General features: G+C 45.6%; 1 protein-coding gene across 5 annotated transcripts in view; it reads right to left on the bottom strand.

The window, feature by feature from the left end:
• TSPAN4 (tetraspanin 4) overlaps positions 1-15,863 on the bottom strand; it is an 861,113-nt gene that overhangs the window by 694,493 nt on the left and 150,757 nt on the right. For all 5 annotated transcript variants that reach the window (XM_090032439.1, XM_090032433.1, XM_090032431.1 and 2 more), the window contains exon 2: positions 11,095-11,185. The gene's annotated coding sequence lies outside the window, so the exon portion shown is untranslated. The remainder of the gene's footprint in view (positions 1-11,094; positions 11,186-15,863) is intronic.

Here is a 15,863-nt window from a genome sequence, read left to right as displayed (position 1 = left end):
TGCTGCTACTGCAGCCAGTGAATGCGGGGCTTTTTTGTTTTTTGCATTTTTTTAAAATGCTGGGAGGCTGGGGCTGGGCAGGAGATGGAGCCAGGCAGGGCAGCCATGGGGGCTTCTCCCATGGCTCCTCTGGCTGTGCCTGCCCCTTTCCCAGTGTGGGGAGCCGTGGGAGAGGCCCCCATGGCTGCCCGGCCCCAGCCTCCCAGCTCTTTAAAAGGAAGGCTGTGCTGGACTATTCCCAGGGGGCACCTCCAAAACATTCTGAAACATTTTAAATGGTTTCGTTTCATTTCAAAGATGTTTTGAAGCCTTCCGTTTCGTTTCAGTTTTGGTATTTCGGGCTGAAACACCTCCAAAATGAAACAGCTGCCAAAATTTCGCAGAGCCCTACCTAGGATCATTGGCTGTGCTAGGCACTGTATATAGACAGTGCCTGGCCTGAAATATTCACAGTCTGGATATGCAGGGCAGGCAAAGAACAGTATAGAAAGACTAAAAGATGCATCCTAGGTCATGCAGAAAGCCTGTGGCAGACCTGGGCATTGAACCCCTCTCTCTTGCACTCCAAGCCAGTAGCTTAACCAAGAGTGCATCTCCTCATTCGCTAGCACTTTGGGAGTTAGGCTGGGATCCAACCAATAACAGGAAAATTTTCTAAATGCTTGTTATTCCCAAGGCCCTTGAGAACATGCCCAAAGTGACAGAAAGATTCAGTTCACTGGCTTGAATTCAAGCATATATCCTGGTCATTCAAAAAAAACAAAAACAAAAAAAAATCAAGAGTGCCTTCAAGGAATCTAGAGATGCAGCAGGAGTTAAGACATTTCTAAGCAACTTTACCTCCTCACAGGAACCAGAGGAACTCTATGAAAGCAGAATCTTAGTCATGGATCAAGTTTACAGTGTTTGGTATGACTTGTCAGCACAGCGTTTTAGGGTCTTCTGGAGATGGAAGCCAAGATTTAAGGGCAAACAATGAATATTTTGATAACCAACTCAAGACCCCTTTAAAAGGGCTCAAATTCTTAGAACAGGGCAGTTGAGGGAGATGATCTCAAAATATCTCTAGTCGTTCTAAAAACCTCAGCTATATGTACATCATCTTGCTTTGTGCATTCTGCTAACCCAGCAGTGCCTACATAGCGACAAGATGTCTAGGAGAAGGCTCCTCAAATTGGCCAACAAAGGCTCACTAAAAGCTACACTACACAAATTCACAGCCAAAACATGTCTAACTGTGGGATTTCTAACAGTGAGGGTAATTGAACCATTGCAACAACTTTCCAAGGGTGGAGATGGCTTCTTTATCACTCATTTGTGAAAGCAAGGCGAGATGGTTTTTCGAAACAACACGCTGTAGCTCAACTCGAAGTTACAGGTTTGGGGCATAAGTTATCAAGCGAGAGTCCCTGGCTTGTACCATGGTAGAAGAATAGTGCATAATCACATTGATATATAAAAAACACAAACTTCACAGCCAACAAGGGAAAAGGAGGAACATTAATGAAGGGAGAGGGGTGTTTTTTGGTTTTTTGTGGACATTGGGTGGGTTGTTTGTTTGTTTTGTTAATTTGTTTTGGGATTTTCCTTGGTTTTTGGGGTGGGTTGGTGTTTTGTTTTTGATAGATTTACTCTTTTTTTTTTTTTTTTTTTAAAAACAGCAGTGGCATTTTATTTCATGAACATATAACAATTCTTCCCCTGTGGTCATCAGATGGCACCAGCAGAGCACAGAGCAGGGAACTGGGCAGGAAGGAAGGAAGCAGAAATCACTCCGAGCTCCACTCAGAGTAGACCTATGGACCCAGAAAACAGACTGTGAGAAGCCTCTCTAGTCTCCTGCATGGCTTTCCTGAATGGCAGGTCACAACATAGAAGAGAAAAGTGTCAACTGGAAAGGCTCCTTCTTTCCCTCCTATGCCCATGTAAGGGAGGACAGAGCCTTCCCCACACTTCAGTTGAGCCAGCACAGAGTGGAAACTATACTCCAGCTGAAGCCTTCCCAGTAGTATAAGGTGCAGGAAGAGTTCAGCATATTGGTCTCTGCTCTGACCCCAAACTATGTGCTGTCCCTCTCACAGGGCACATTGCAATGTAATCATCAGGGATTTGGGTTTTCCATTTTGCACGGGAAAACGTAAAAAAACAGTGGCTTTTCCTTCTACCCAAGATAAACGCAGATTTTTCATTTTAACAGAGAAACAGGCAGATTTTGCTCTTTTGCAAAGTGCTATCTGCAGGCTGGCAGAGTTCCAGCCTGCAGGGGGCTGAGGGGAGCGGGAGGAGGGCAGTCGGGCAGGAGGCATTGTGTGCATGTACATGCACATGACTTCCAGGCAGCCTAGTGAGCAGCTCCTGCAGGTAAGTCAGGGATTGAGGCCCCCATCGGGAGGAAAGGAATTGGGCAGGCCAAGGCTGGGCCTGGTGCATGGAGGTTGGGGCCCAGGGCTTTAATGCACAGCCACAGGGCCCTGGCAGGGAGAGGGATGGGGCCACAGGCAGCTCATCCAGGCGGTGGGGTGGGGGAGGCAGGACCTGCTCTCCACCTCTATGTGCACTCCCAGGAGGGCAGGGGAACATCCCCCCAGATCTGTGCATGAGGTGGAGGTGAGCTGCCCACTGCAGGTTTGGGTTCCCTGCCCTGCTGCCCTCCCCCGGGGCCAGCAAGTGAGGTCTGGCCCAACAGGACAGAGCGGAGCCAGTCAGGGAAGCTCACTACTGCCACTGTTGGGCCCTACACCACCCTGGCAACACATGCCTGGTAGTAGCAAGGGGCAAAACTCTGAGCTGCTGACCCCACTGCTGCCAGGCAGACAGGGGACACCTCATCAGGGCAGCACAGGGCTTGCACTTGCAGCAACAAGCTTCCCCATGTAGCCCCGCTCTGCCCTCCTGCATAGGGTCCCACCTGCCAGGCTGTGGAGGCCCCAGGGGAGGGCAGCAGGGTGGGGAGCCTGAGCTTGCAGCAGGCAGCCTGCCCCTGCCCTGACCCTGCATACAGATCCAGAGGGCATGGGTCTCCCTGCCTCCCATATGAGTGAGCACAGCAGCGGGGAGCAGACCCTGCCCCCACACCTGCCCGCAGCAGGCAGCGCACACTTGCCTCCCCATGGGCTTTGCTCCGGCCATACAGCCCACAGGGCATGGGGAGAAGCCAGGTTTGGGTGCTGCTGCAGGGGGGCAGGAGGCTGTGGACTCAGGTCCCTGGCCCCGTAGCCCTGGCAGATAGGGCTCCAGCAGGGCCAGGGGGATGTGGCTTAGGAGTGAGGAGCCTGGACCTGCATCCTGGTGAGCTAAGCGGACAGGGGGGAGCTGATTTTTCATGTTAAAAGTCCAAAATCAAATACCAAAATTTATAGGTACTTTATTTAATTTACTATAGTGATTGAGGCACTGATAGGGTGCCAAATTGCTTTAAAATTGTAAATATATCAATAAAACATTGTGTTTAATTGATATCTATATGTATAGTAGTGTTTCATTTTAATTGTGGATTCTGGGGTTTTAATCAAAGGAGCTGGGGTTTTGTTTTGTTTTTTTTATAAGAGAATTTGTGATTTTTTTATCAAGGAAAACTAGGATCCGTGGTGATCATCCATCCCACTACAATCAGGACAATTTACTTACATGAGGTGAGCAGGTACTAGAACCCCTTCTCCTTGCCACAGTGCAGGAGGAAGTGCTGACCACCACTGCTTCCCACTGCTATCACACAGGAAGAAGCCCCAGGCTGCCTAATAGCACCAAAAGTCCAGCTCCATGGGCCAGATCCAGTGGCCCAGCAGGCTGGGTTCAGCCCATGAGCTGTAGGCTGACAACCCTTGGCTTAGCAGATAAGGCACTGCACTGAGTTCCTTCCCCCACTCTGCCCTTATCCTTCTCTGTGAACCTGAGCAAGTCCCTTCATAGCACTGTGCCTCAATCTCTCCTCCACCTCTTGTTATTGTTGCTAAGGTCAATATATGAGCCTAGCATTATGAGGATCTCAGGCAGGACCTTTAGACATTGCCATCCTTTCTGCATCCTGGAATATGACATGCACTCAGGGAGTTGGCGTTCCCTCATGGTTATCTCATGCGTCGCGTAAGGAGAAAGCAAACCCTCCTTGGCGGGACACTGAACATCCACAGAAAGAACTGAACAAGTGCTAATGCAGGTAGCGAGCAAAGGCAAGGAAGAAGGGAACTCAACCTCACTGAGGGCATTTTTACGTGTGTTGTGGGATGCAGTGCCAGACGCTTTAATTAGTGAGCCTCACTAATTAAAATTGCATCAGGTGCATCAGCGTCCTTGTGCTGAAAAAATGGCGGCAAGGCACTTTGAAATAAAGCTCATGGAATGTGTTTTATTTCAAAGCACCCCACCGCTGGTAGATCAAGTGGATTTCTGGTTGGGAGTGTGCCTGAGAGATGGAGCCTGTGAGGCTGAGAAACAAAGGATATTTACCTGAAGCTGAAGTCTACCACCAGTGATACAGAATAGATCAACACTACTAGCATACTGCAGGGAGGGAAACTGTGTGAGGGTCATTCTGGTTTATCTGTCCCTACCTTTCCCCAGTAGCATGACCCAGCAGTCCCTACAGGTAAATATCACCCCTTCTTCCTTGTGTTTTATGTCTGTATGTACCCGCATGTTATATAGTGTTGTAAACAGTAGGCAACTTAATTATATGAGGGACAGTTCATAAATAAAATACTTACCATAGAGAAAGGGACTGAATGGAGTGGAAATGCAATGACAGTGGGAGAACAATGCTTCCAGAGCTGCTGCTCCTTTAAGATGGAGAAACCCTGGGAGGGGCAGTGTGGCATGCGGAAAGATGACTGAGAAGAAAAAAACTGGAAAGGATGGCTGGGACTAAAGAATCCCTGGAGCCTGACCCAGGTGGAAAAGAGGACTCAATCAGATACCATTACGAAGCTACCAGTGAAGTAAATTCATTTAAAAAAAAAGAAATACTCTGCAGAAAAAAAGTGCATCAGCCAAAGCTGTGAGAAGGAGGAACAGCAGCTATCCATCAGGTCCAAGTGAAAGTTGACCTTGTTGTTCCTTTTTGTATATTTTTTAACATTGAGCTGAGCCAGTCGGGCTCTAAGGGACTTGAGGAGAGAAAGAGCCTGAGTGACGGCTAATCCTTCACCCTTAAAAAAACCCACAAAAACAAAAACAGACAAACAGGAATGTTCCAAGGAGTTAGTGAGAACAGATCACACCTGGATATAGAGGGAATTACAAGGAAACTACAGATACGAAAAAGAAAAAATATCCTGGTTGCGTTTGAACTTTTCAGTTACCTTTACCCTAAAAGGTATGTCATCTAAATCTAGATCCAATGAAATATTCCTAAAGTAAAAATTAAGAGTTGTATGCGACACTGGGAAATAACAGTGATGTCTCTGACTGTGAACTGTTTATAGATGTAAGTAAATAAATAAATACATAAAGGAAAGAAAACTGCATAACTCAAATAAGACTCTGATTCAACTGATGACATGATTTGTGAGTATTAGCTAAGAGAGGTACAGGACAGCTGATAACCCAAATAAGTTTCTACATGGATTGCCAGTGTCTGACTGTGGAAAAGAAATTTAAGTAACACCTCCTGACTAATAACATCCAAATTAATCAAGACGTGGCAGGCAAGAGTAGGAATATACTGCAGGAGTCACAAGGCTGGACAATCTGAGAAATAAGGGATAAAATAAGACCTCCAACATAAGCAGTACCACCACAATATATATGTACTATAGTATAGTGTTCTTTTAGGATAAGGTATTTTGATTTTATAGTAACTGGTTGTTAGATGTTAAATAAACTGTTTGATTCAGTCATCCTTAAACAGTGTGTGTAGTTTCTCATTTAGGAAAGGTCTGGGTGTTTGGTTGATAGATGCCAGAGCTTGGGTCCCCTCCTCCAGCTCTTCCCTGCCCATCATCCATGGCGTGGCTAACATTGGATTAAAAGTTAAATTAAATTGATTTTGGCCCCTAACAGCCATTTTCTCAGTGCAGAGGCGTGCTGGGACACTGATACACGTGACGTAGAAGGCTGCCAGAGTGCATCAATTTCTGTGCTCCAGCAGACTCGATTAATCAATTCCCGCATGTCAGAGCAGGCTCCACACATGTGTATAGGAGCCCTGAGATCTCAGCAACACAAATCCTTCCACTCTCAGGAGAGTGAATGGGGACACATTCACATTCTGGGGCATTCAAGACTGCATCTAAGAGCAGAATTATGTATTGATCATCTTAAAAGTGATTTACTGAACTAATATCTGTGCCGTTCTTCCTTCCTCCAAACCATATTTATTCCCCAAATAGAAATGCATTTGGGGTTAATATAATGCTAAAAAAAAAGTTCTTTTCTCTCTAAAAAGTCAAAGCTTTGAATAAACTATGTGAAACAAAAATGCTGTTAATCTAACCACTGAGCCTCTATGGAGCTTCTCTGTGCAGTTTTTTAATAACACTTCATAACTACTAAGCAGGCAGGAGCATTCCCTAGGGATAGTTTATCCCCACAACTGTAGGATTCCCTGCACTGTGCCCTGGAGACAGCTGGCACTGACCACTGTCAGACAAAATACCAGACTGAAAGGACCACATGTTGCCATTCCTACATTTCAAGTACAAGAACCTTTTGGTGACTCCCCTATGTCCCTGAGCCAACACACAAACTAAACAAGGGGAACAGGTTTTCATTCATGTTTCATTCCCTTGCTTCTTTAATTTGAGAAACTGAGACAGCATGATCTCCTTCAGTCCCACTAAGAGTGCCCACAACCATTATATTTCTCCCCAGACAAACAGGGGACACCAAGGAAGAGGTGATCAGCTATACAGCCATATCTCGGCTGGACCCCGAAGTGAGATTTCTTTGCAGCATGGAGCCAAATGTACTTTCGTGTATTAATTTAGTCCCCTGAGCGATGTACTCAACCCATTTCATTCTTAAATCCCAGAGAATACCACAGGAATCTGAATATTCAAACCCTAATTTGACTTCCCTCCGCTCCCTTCCCACAAGGCTAACCGCAGCCAGAACTCATATAGTAGCAAAAGATTTACTTGTGCTATTTTATCTAGAATAGAAGGAAGCTAGTGACATTTACCTTGAATATGTTTTTAGGAAGGGTTTACTCGCAGGTTCCCAGACCTTGATGCAGCAAAAGGTGCTATTCTGTTGTGCTACAGAGTTACCACTCTGGTGTTATGTATCACTTAGTTAAAAGACATGTCAGGGTGGGTGCTGCAGCAGTTGAGCAATTAGGAGGAAAGGGGGAAAGACATTGCTTTCCTTATGGCGGAGACAAAATTTCACACCTGAAACCCTGAGAAAATACTATGCACCCACCTTCCTGAAATAAGTGGCTTTTTCAAGAGAGCTTGTGCTATAGCACCCTAATCATGCACAGAATAAAGGAGATTAGCCCCATGATGTTTGGAACATTAGTAAAATTGATCCCCGTGATGACACCTTGACAAAGTGCCCGATACTGAAGGCCAACACAAAATAAACAAGCCAGCTGAGTAAGAAAGCCTGACTGCACGAAGCAAAGTGATGCAAGAGATCCACATGCAAGGCATCAGCCAAGTAATACAAAGCTAGGGTATTTGTATTTCCTCATTGCCCCAGATCCATTTACCTTTTCTCAGCCAGCTTGAGGCACTGCTCAAACAAAGGGTCCTTTGGAGACATGATCCAAAAGCAGCTTGGGAAACCAACAGCGCAGCACAGCAACATTGTTATAGAAGCAGAACAGGATGAAAAAGCATACTCCACCCACAGCACTTACACAGCCACAGTATCATCATATCCAAGCCTCTCATAGGCTTTAACACATTTATTCTCACAGCGCTTAATAGTAAGGGAAGTGCTATTATCCTCATTCTTCAGATAGGAAGACTGAGGCTAAGTGACTTACCCAGGTTCACACAGGAAGAGCAGGGAATTGAAGCCAGTCTCCAACATCCCCTAACCAGTGTGACACCCTCTCGCTCTGCATACAAACAGCCCAGCTTGTACTTTCACGGAGCAGTCATATGACTAGTCCATAGCATAACGAAGATGGGGCAATGAGGGCTGTAGCTCAAAGCACCGACATGATGGGGGTGGAAAACGGCCACACAGGCAGCACAGCAGCAGCTGGCAGTCCCTGCTGCCTCCACACATCACTGCTGCCCTGGGCATCCAGCTACTTTGTTACATGTCTGTGACTACCTGCCACTAGGGCAAGGGAACAATGAAAACTCAAGCACAGAAGAGTAATCCATACACTCGGGGTCACTGGTAGGACCAGCCACCACCAACGCAACTGCTGAAACAGCTCATGCTGGCCTCTTTAGCTCCATACTTTTGCCAGCTGCCAGAGGAAGGAGCTCCTCTCAGAGCATGTACCATTCTATGTTTATTCCCAGTGGGAAGTGATTTCATGCAGTATGTGCATGCCTCCTCACAGGGCTAGCAGAGGTAGACCTGACAGCACAGACTAGGCCTGTGATCTTGGCTCCCCATCACCTCCAACCTCTTGGCTCCAGGGGTGGTTTTTTGTCAAATATGCATCACATGTGATGACAACAGCAGGGCTTCCCAATCCCCCACCATCCCGGTGCTGTGTGCACTGGAAGCCACACAGCCACCCAACATCAAAAACCAGGCTTTAGTCAGGAAGGAGTAGCAAGTCAGTAGCCGGCATTGATAATAGCACATGCCCTCACGCTTCAGGTTGTAAATGATAACAATCTCCATCTATTCTGAGTTTTCTTTAGAGCACTTCTGGACAGCTACCAATTGTGGGCCGTATCCTCAGATGATAGAAGCTGGCATCACTCCACTGAAACAGATGGACCAGCGCTCATTTACACTAAATGAGGAGCTGGTTATTGAAGTGAGAAAACCTCTGCCCCAGGAGACATCTTCTGCAAAAAGATCCTTCTCACTCATATCCTGCTCCTCACTTGCTGGGTCACACCCAACCTAACCAGAGGATCCACAGAAACCTCCATTTATTCATAATGAATTTTCTGCAGGAAAGGACTTGAATTCTGCAGGACAGGACTTGAATCTGAGAGATTAGACAAGGTGGGGGAGAAAAGTTAACGTCCATGACAAGAATCTGTTGTCTCCTGCAAAGGCAAAACCCACGTGCATAACTAGAGGATGTCAAAGGAGGATTCTGTGCATACTAAAGGAGCTCAAAGAGTGCTTGATATGATACAAAGCCTGAGCCTCCTTTTCAATGTCTTGTGGATAAAGCAATTACTTTTGTTCAAGGTGAAGTCAAAGGAAGCAAGTGCCCAGATAAACAGCTCCCAGTGCCATACACACAACAATAAGCCCCTCCCTCCACCCAAGCCCTCGCTCCTGCACATATCACATTATAACATAAGAGACTGTGAAAGAAAAGGAAATGGTAGTGGTTAAAGAGGTCAGAAATCCCAGTCATGATGATTGGGAAAAAGAGTGAAACACTGCAAGCAGCCATAGCCCGGATCAATATTCCTCATATCCACAACGTATTGGCTCTGAGCTCTGTGCATGACCCTGGAACCAGCTTTCAAGCTGGAGAGCTGCACTTCTTTTCTCCTGTGTGTCTGTTTTAACTACTCATCATTAAAGCAATTACTTTCACTCAGTAAGGCCTTTGTGACAGGTATGGCACCACCCTCTGCCACATACTCCACAACTTACTCTCTCCTCACTGGAGATGACAGCCATTTGCAAAAGCCATCTCCTTTTTCTTCCATAATTCATATATTACTTATGTATTAGCAATACTAGCCAAAGCTAGAAATATGTAGTGCGCCTGTGCTTTTGTTCAGCATCTTTCCAACTTAAATTTCTTGGCTTAAGGGTGCTAAGCCAAGGATTCCCCCAGTCCCCTCCTACCTAGTTTATTGCATTTACTTAGGAAACGCTCAACAGCTTTCTGAACACAGATTCTTTCCATTCTCTTGGCCATGACCCCAAAAAGAAAGTCCGGATATTAGTATCCGAGCCCCATTCAAATTCAGTGGCATTTATCCCCTCTAAAACGTCCATTCTTTTGCCTGTGAAGTTTTCCAGTCCTACCTAAAAAATCCCCAAACATTTAGGTAAGCACAGGCTTCCTCTAGATCTGCCTCTGCCCTTAACACAGGTGCACAAGGTATAATGAGTCATTTGCAAAAGGTGCATTGTGTTCTCCCAACTGGAATAACATAGGAGATGCAGGTATCTAATGTACTAACTCTGAGAGATACCATTGCAAATAATCATTATGCAATATATTTTTTTTTTAAGTATTAAATGCCATTTTTAGCTGAGCATGTCCTATTGGATTATTGATGGCAGAGAACAAAAATATTTGCAACAAAGCCAATGGAACATTTGCACTGACAACAGAGCTATAAAAGAAAAAAAATTAAGTTTTTTTTTTTATTCATTGTGCTGTTAGCTGGGATTGCCAGAAAAAAGAGAGTCTAAAGGGAGTGAGACTGGCATCCAACCCCCTTTGAATCCCCTACCTCCCTTAGGCTCCTTTGAATATCTGTCTGCAACTTCAAAAGCGTTAACTCAACTACAGGAATGTCAAATGAGAAACCCCTACCACAGCATCCAGGCCCTCCCTATATGACATCTTGTGTTATTCTCCTCCAGTATCTTCCCTAGTGCTTGATCCAATCTATGCTTAAAGCAGTATCATGAGGCATCTGATCATGGCTCTTCCCACCAATGTTCTCTTCTCCTCAAATCAGTTAAAGTGCATCTCATGGAGCAAGATAAAGGCATTACTCAGGATGAAAAGTTTCTTGGCTAATGCTGGTCTTTTCCAGCAAGAATGATTAAACTTTCAATTCCCCCACCCCACTCTGAAGTGGCCTCAATGCACAAAATGTAGCGGTGGTCAGAAAAGAACACAATGTAGGCATTTTAAACATCATGCTGAGCATTGGATCAGTAAACTGAACAATTTTTTATACAGAAACCAACTGATGGAATTTGTACCCAGTTGTTCCACATCGAATAGCCAAGAAGAGGCTGTTTGTACAAAAATGTTTTCCGCTTCACGAATCCTCACAGAAAAGGATCCCAAAACTAGAAACTCACTGTGGCTGGAGGTTTCACTGACGGTACAACAAGGATGAACCAGGATATGGCTTGGATGTCGCACAGCAATAATGGTCTTTCAGTGCTGCCACTGTAAAATAGACAAATACCACATTTATCAGCAAACTCAACAGAAGATGATTCAGAAGACGCTTCAGGAATAATGGAAGTGAGAGAAATGAAATTGTAATCCAGACCTTCCAGAGCCATAAAGCCCTACCAAACAATAGCCACAGCTGATCTTTGCCCTCATCCTCATGTCCTTAAAAGTCTTTGAAAAGTTACTAAACAAAACAACAAGTGTCAAGTTAATATGATGAAGTCATGTTGGGTCAAGTGGATGGAAGAAAGGTCCCTTCTTCTACATTATCAGTCAGAGGGAAGACAGCAGTATTCTCTAGGGAAATCTCAAAGGAAATAAGAAAGCTATCATGGCACTATGGCAATGACAGAAAGGGGTGTGGATTAGAGAGAGGTAACAGGTATGTACCCCCAAATACAAAAGTCATGCCATAGACTTTTCTCTTGTCTCCTTCCAAAACATGAGTGTCCCCTGTTCCCAGGAAATATTAGATTAAAAAAAAAAAAAAACCTCTAGGGGAGCCCAAGTGTAAAATTATTTCCCTCCTAAGGGAATAATCAAGGCCAATCACAATAACGGTTTGAAGTTTTCCTAATGACTACTATCCCAGTCTCTCTAAAGGTAATCGCCCTAGTGAGTGCTGTCCACTGTGCGTGCAACCAAAGGGCACGTGACCTCACCTGCTGTCTGTGATATGGATGCCAGTCAACTCTCTGAGCTCACCAGCTGGCCAGCACAGGGGCTAACCCAAGTTCCTGTTTTCACATTGTTCCCGAGTCCAGGCTGATATTCAGCAGGAGAAAGAAGGAATGACAAACAGTCAGTAGTGCTAATCTCCTGGGTTCCAGAGCTGTGTAAAAGCAGGGTCTCCAGCCAGCACCTACAATACCCAGCTGGTGAGCTCAGGGCCCACACCACACATGGAGATCCCAGCGGAGCCCACACTGCCATGCTGGTGGGCTCAGAAAGCTCACTGTGCATATAGCATGCAACCAAGAGGGGTAGACTATCCTGCCACACACCCCTGGATCCACTCCTGTCATCAGTAAATTAAGCCTTCGAAGTGGGAGTAGGTTTCACAGAGAATACGCACTAATGAAACACAGTCATTCTCTGTACAAAATATGGCAACAGTTGTATAGTGACACTTAACAACATTTAAGGGTAGGAAAGCTGCACCTGCTGTTACAAAAATAATTGCACATATAATTCACCATTGTTAAAGTTACACCTATGGCAACAGCAATAGGAACTTCATTATAGGCAGGTCTTGGCAAAATTCCCCATTGCTTGTTTCTACATTAAAGTTTTCATCATTGCTACAACAGGTAGTGAATTATACACCTGGCCAAGAACACTACCAGTGTACATGCCTGCCCTAGCATCCGGAGCTGCAGCAGGATTTCAGTTAAATGCAAGCATTCAGCTTCACTATAATCTGCTCAAGGTCAAAATGCCTATAAAAGCACCACAGCATTTTCACTGGCCACAAGTGGTTAGAATCGTGATATACCATCTTGTTTAACAGATAGCTGTTTTGCAAACCACTGAGGCTGGTTTAAGCAGAAGTGAACCCACACTTGCAACTAGTGGCTCCAAGTGCCGAATTCCAATAATTTCCAGATGGTCTAGAAAGCAGCACAATGGAAAGCAGGCAGTGCTCAGTTCTTCCTTATGTGAAGGAGTGCTTCTGTCTGACATTTTACTGGCACATAAATCAACCTGGCCCAGAGGAGAATCAGTAATACTTTCCACACAGGCTGCTTTATTTTAGTTTTGAAACTGAGAATTAGCACAGTTGATAAAATGTTTCCTGAGAAGACAGAGCTGTCTGACAAGTTTTAGGAAACTTAAAAGAAAAAAATATATATCCTAAAATGACAAAAACCAGGAGCAGCATCACCTTTTAAGGCAGAAGGCAGCTGAACACCAAGTCTTAGCTTTAAGCCTGCATGAGTCATAACAGCAGAGTGCCTTGCTGTAAAAACAAACTAAATGACAGCAAGGAGTTCAAGGCCTGTACAGTGAGGGCTAGGAAAAAAATTCCTTCTTTTTACAACACTTTAGGTATCTAGAGGAGGACTTTGTCCCTGTGGAGGGCAGCTTTAAATGAATGCAGACTAAGTTGGATGCGCTGTGTCAAGGCTCACCAGTAAAGCTTACACCTCTCTGTATCTTCCTTCTTGTACCCCCTTCAGGAGGGGCAGTTACTTCAACTCTCAGTGCTGTGAACTGAAAAGGGACTACAGTGCGGGTAGGTACACCCAATGCAGAGGAACAGTAATCAAGGAAGGATTAAGTGCCCAATTACATACCCTGGGTTCCTGGTAAAGGGGATCTCTACCCACAGAACAAGTACGGTGTCACCAGAGTCCTATATGAAGTAATATCTTCCTCCTTGCTTTTATTTATTTTTAAATGGGAGTGCCAGGGTCACCTTAATTCTGCCCCCACTTTTTCAAAAGCAACAAACCCAGGACGGCTCTTTCTCAGGACAAAATAGAGGCATTGCCCTCTATGCGAAAGAGCAGTACACCTGCTTGGAGAACAACATTGGCTCCAAAAATGAACAGCTTGAAACCCTCGGGGTCAAGTTGTGGGGGGGCAGGGACGGTATGGCAAGATAGACCTAACTGTAGGTGTATACAACAGACCACCAAACCAGGGGAAAGAACTTGATCTGGAGTTCACCTGATAATTGACTCAGGCCACACATGCACATGGCATGGTCATCATGGATGATTTTAATTATCCAGACATCTCCTGGGAGGAACACTTGGCCAAGTTGAACCAGTCGCAATCCTTCCTGACCTGTGTCAAGGAGCTCTTCCTGACTCGAGAGGTTCATGGGCCAACCAGAGGTGATGTTCTGCTAGACTTGGTCCTGGCCAAAGGAGACAACCTGGTGACTGACTTCAAGAGGGATGTGGACAGCATGGAGAGGGTCCAGAGGAGGGCCACTCACATGATCAGGGGACAGCAGGGCAGGCCTTATGAGGAAAGGCTGAGGGACCTGAACCTGTTCAGCCTCCAAAAGAGAAGGCTGAGGGGGGGGGATCTAGTGGCCTGTTATAAACTGGTCAGGGGGATCAGCAGGCATTGGGGGAGTCCCTGTTCCCCTGAGCACCGCCAGGAGTGACCAGGAATAACGGTCACAAGCTGGCAGAGGGTAGATTTAAGCTAGATATCAGGAGGCGTTACATCATGGTCAGGGCAGCTAGGATCTGGAACCGACTTCCAAGACAAGTGGTGCAGGCTCCTACCCTGGGGGTTTTTAAGAGGAGGTTAGATGAATACCTTGCTGGGGTCGTTTGACCCCAGTACTCTTTCCTGCCATGGCAGGGGGTCAGACTAGATGATCTGCTCAGGTCCCTTCCGACCCTAGAAACTATGAAACTATGAAATATAGAGGGAAGTCTGGGGGACAGCAATCATGATACCATCATTTTTGCTGTCCAAAGTCAGGCAGACAAATCAGATAGCTGAACTGAAGTCTTGAAATTCAAAAATGCAAATTTCAACAAGCTTAGGTCACTAGCAGGACAAGTGGTACGGGAGCAGGGACTGAAGGCAAAAGGTATGCCTTAAAGACATGATCCTTGAAGCACAAAGGAAGTCCCTTCCCATGTGGAGAAAAGGTAACAGAAGGGCTGGGAAGCCCTCTTGGCTAAACAGGGAAATCATGGTCCTCTTAAGAAAGAAGAAAGAGACTTATAAACAATGGAAGCTTGGGGCGAGCCCCAAGGAGGACTATTCCAGGACAGCCTGCATTTGAAGGGAACAGATAAGACAGGCTAAAGTGGTGACTAAACTTAGATTAGCAACGGGAATCAAGAAGTCCTTCTTTAGGTACATAGGGAACAGGAGGAAAACAAATGGGAGTGTGGAGCCATTGCTCAACAACTCAAGAGAGCTAGTCACTGGCACCCAGGAAAAAGCTGAACTCCTGAATGACTACTTTGTCTCAGTCTTTCACTGAAACAAGGGGAAAACCAAGGGGAAAACCATGCCAGGTAGAGTAGAGGATGAGCGTGGTAGGAATAATCACCTTCCTACTATTGCGGTAGAATCAGTGTGTGACCAATTAATAAAATTAGATGTATACAAGTCAGCGGGACCAGATGATCTTCATCTGAGAGTGCTGAAGGAGCTGACTGAAGTCATTCCAGAACCCCTGGTGAAACTCTTCCACAACTCATGGCGCCCTGGAGAAGTCCCTGATGACTGGAAGAGGGCCAGTGTTGTGCCCATTCACAAGAAGGGCAAGAGGGTGTACTTGGGTAACCATAGGCCAATCAGCCTAATTTCCATCCTAGGGAAATCCTAAAAAAGTTAATCAAAGTGTCTATCTGCGATAAGTTTGCAGAAGGTAAGATAATCAATGGCAGCCAGCATGGCTTCGTTGCAGGCAGGTCTCCTTACCAGCCTCATCTCCTTCTATGATCAGGTAGCTCTCACCCTGGACACAAAAGAGTAGATGGACATTGTATACCTAGATTTCCAAAAGGCCTTTGATCTAGTATCCCACAATGTCCTCATAAGAAAATTGGAGGATTGTGGGCTTAACTCCAAGACAGTCAGGTGAGTGAGAAACTGGCTGCAGGATAGGACCAAGAGAGTAGTAGTGAACAGATCTGTGTCATCCTGGCAAGAAGTGGGCAACAGCATCCCACAGGGTTCAGTGTTC

The sequence above is a fragment of the Crocodylus siamensis genome, chromosome 2 (genome assembly GCF_052110815.1).
Source record: "Crocodylus siamensis isolate JL-2025a chromosome 2, ASM5211081v1, whole genome shotgun sequence".
Classification (NCBI taxonomy): Eukaryota; Metazoa; Chordata; order Crocodylia; family Crocodylidae; genus Crocodylus; species Crocodylus siamensis.
The sequence above is the reverse complement of the archived record's forward strand: the minus strand, read 5'-3'. Positions and strand labels throughout refer to the sequence as shown.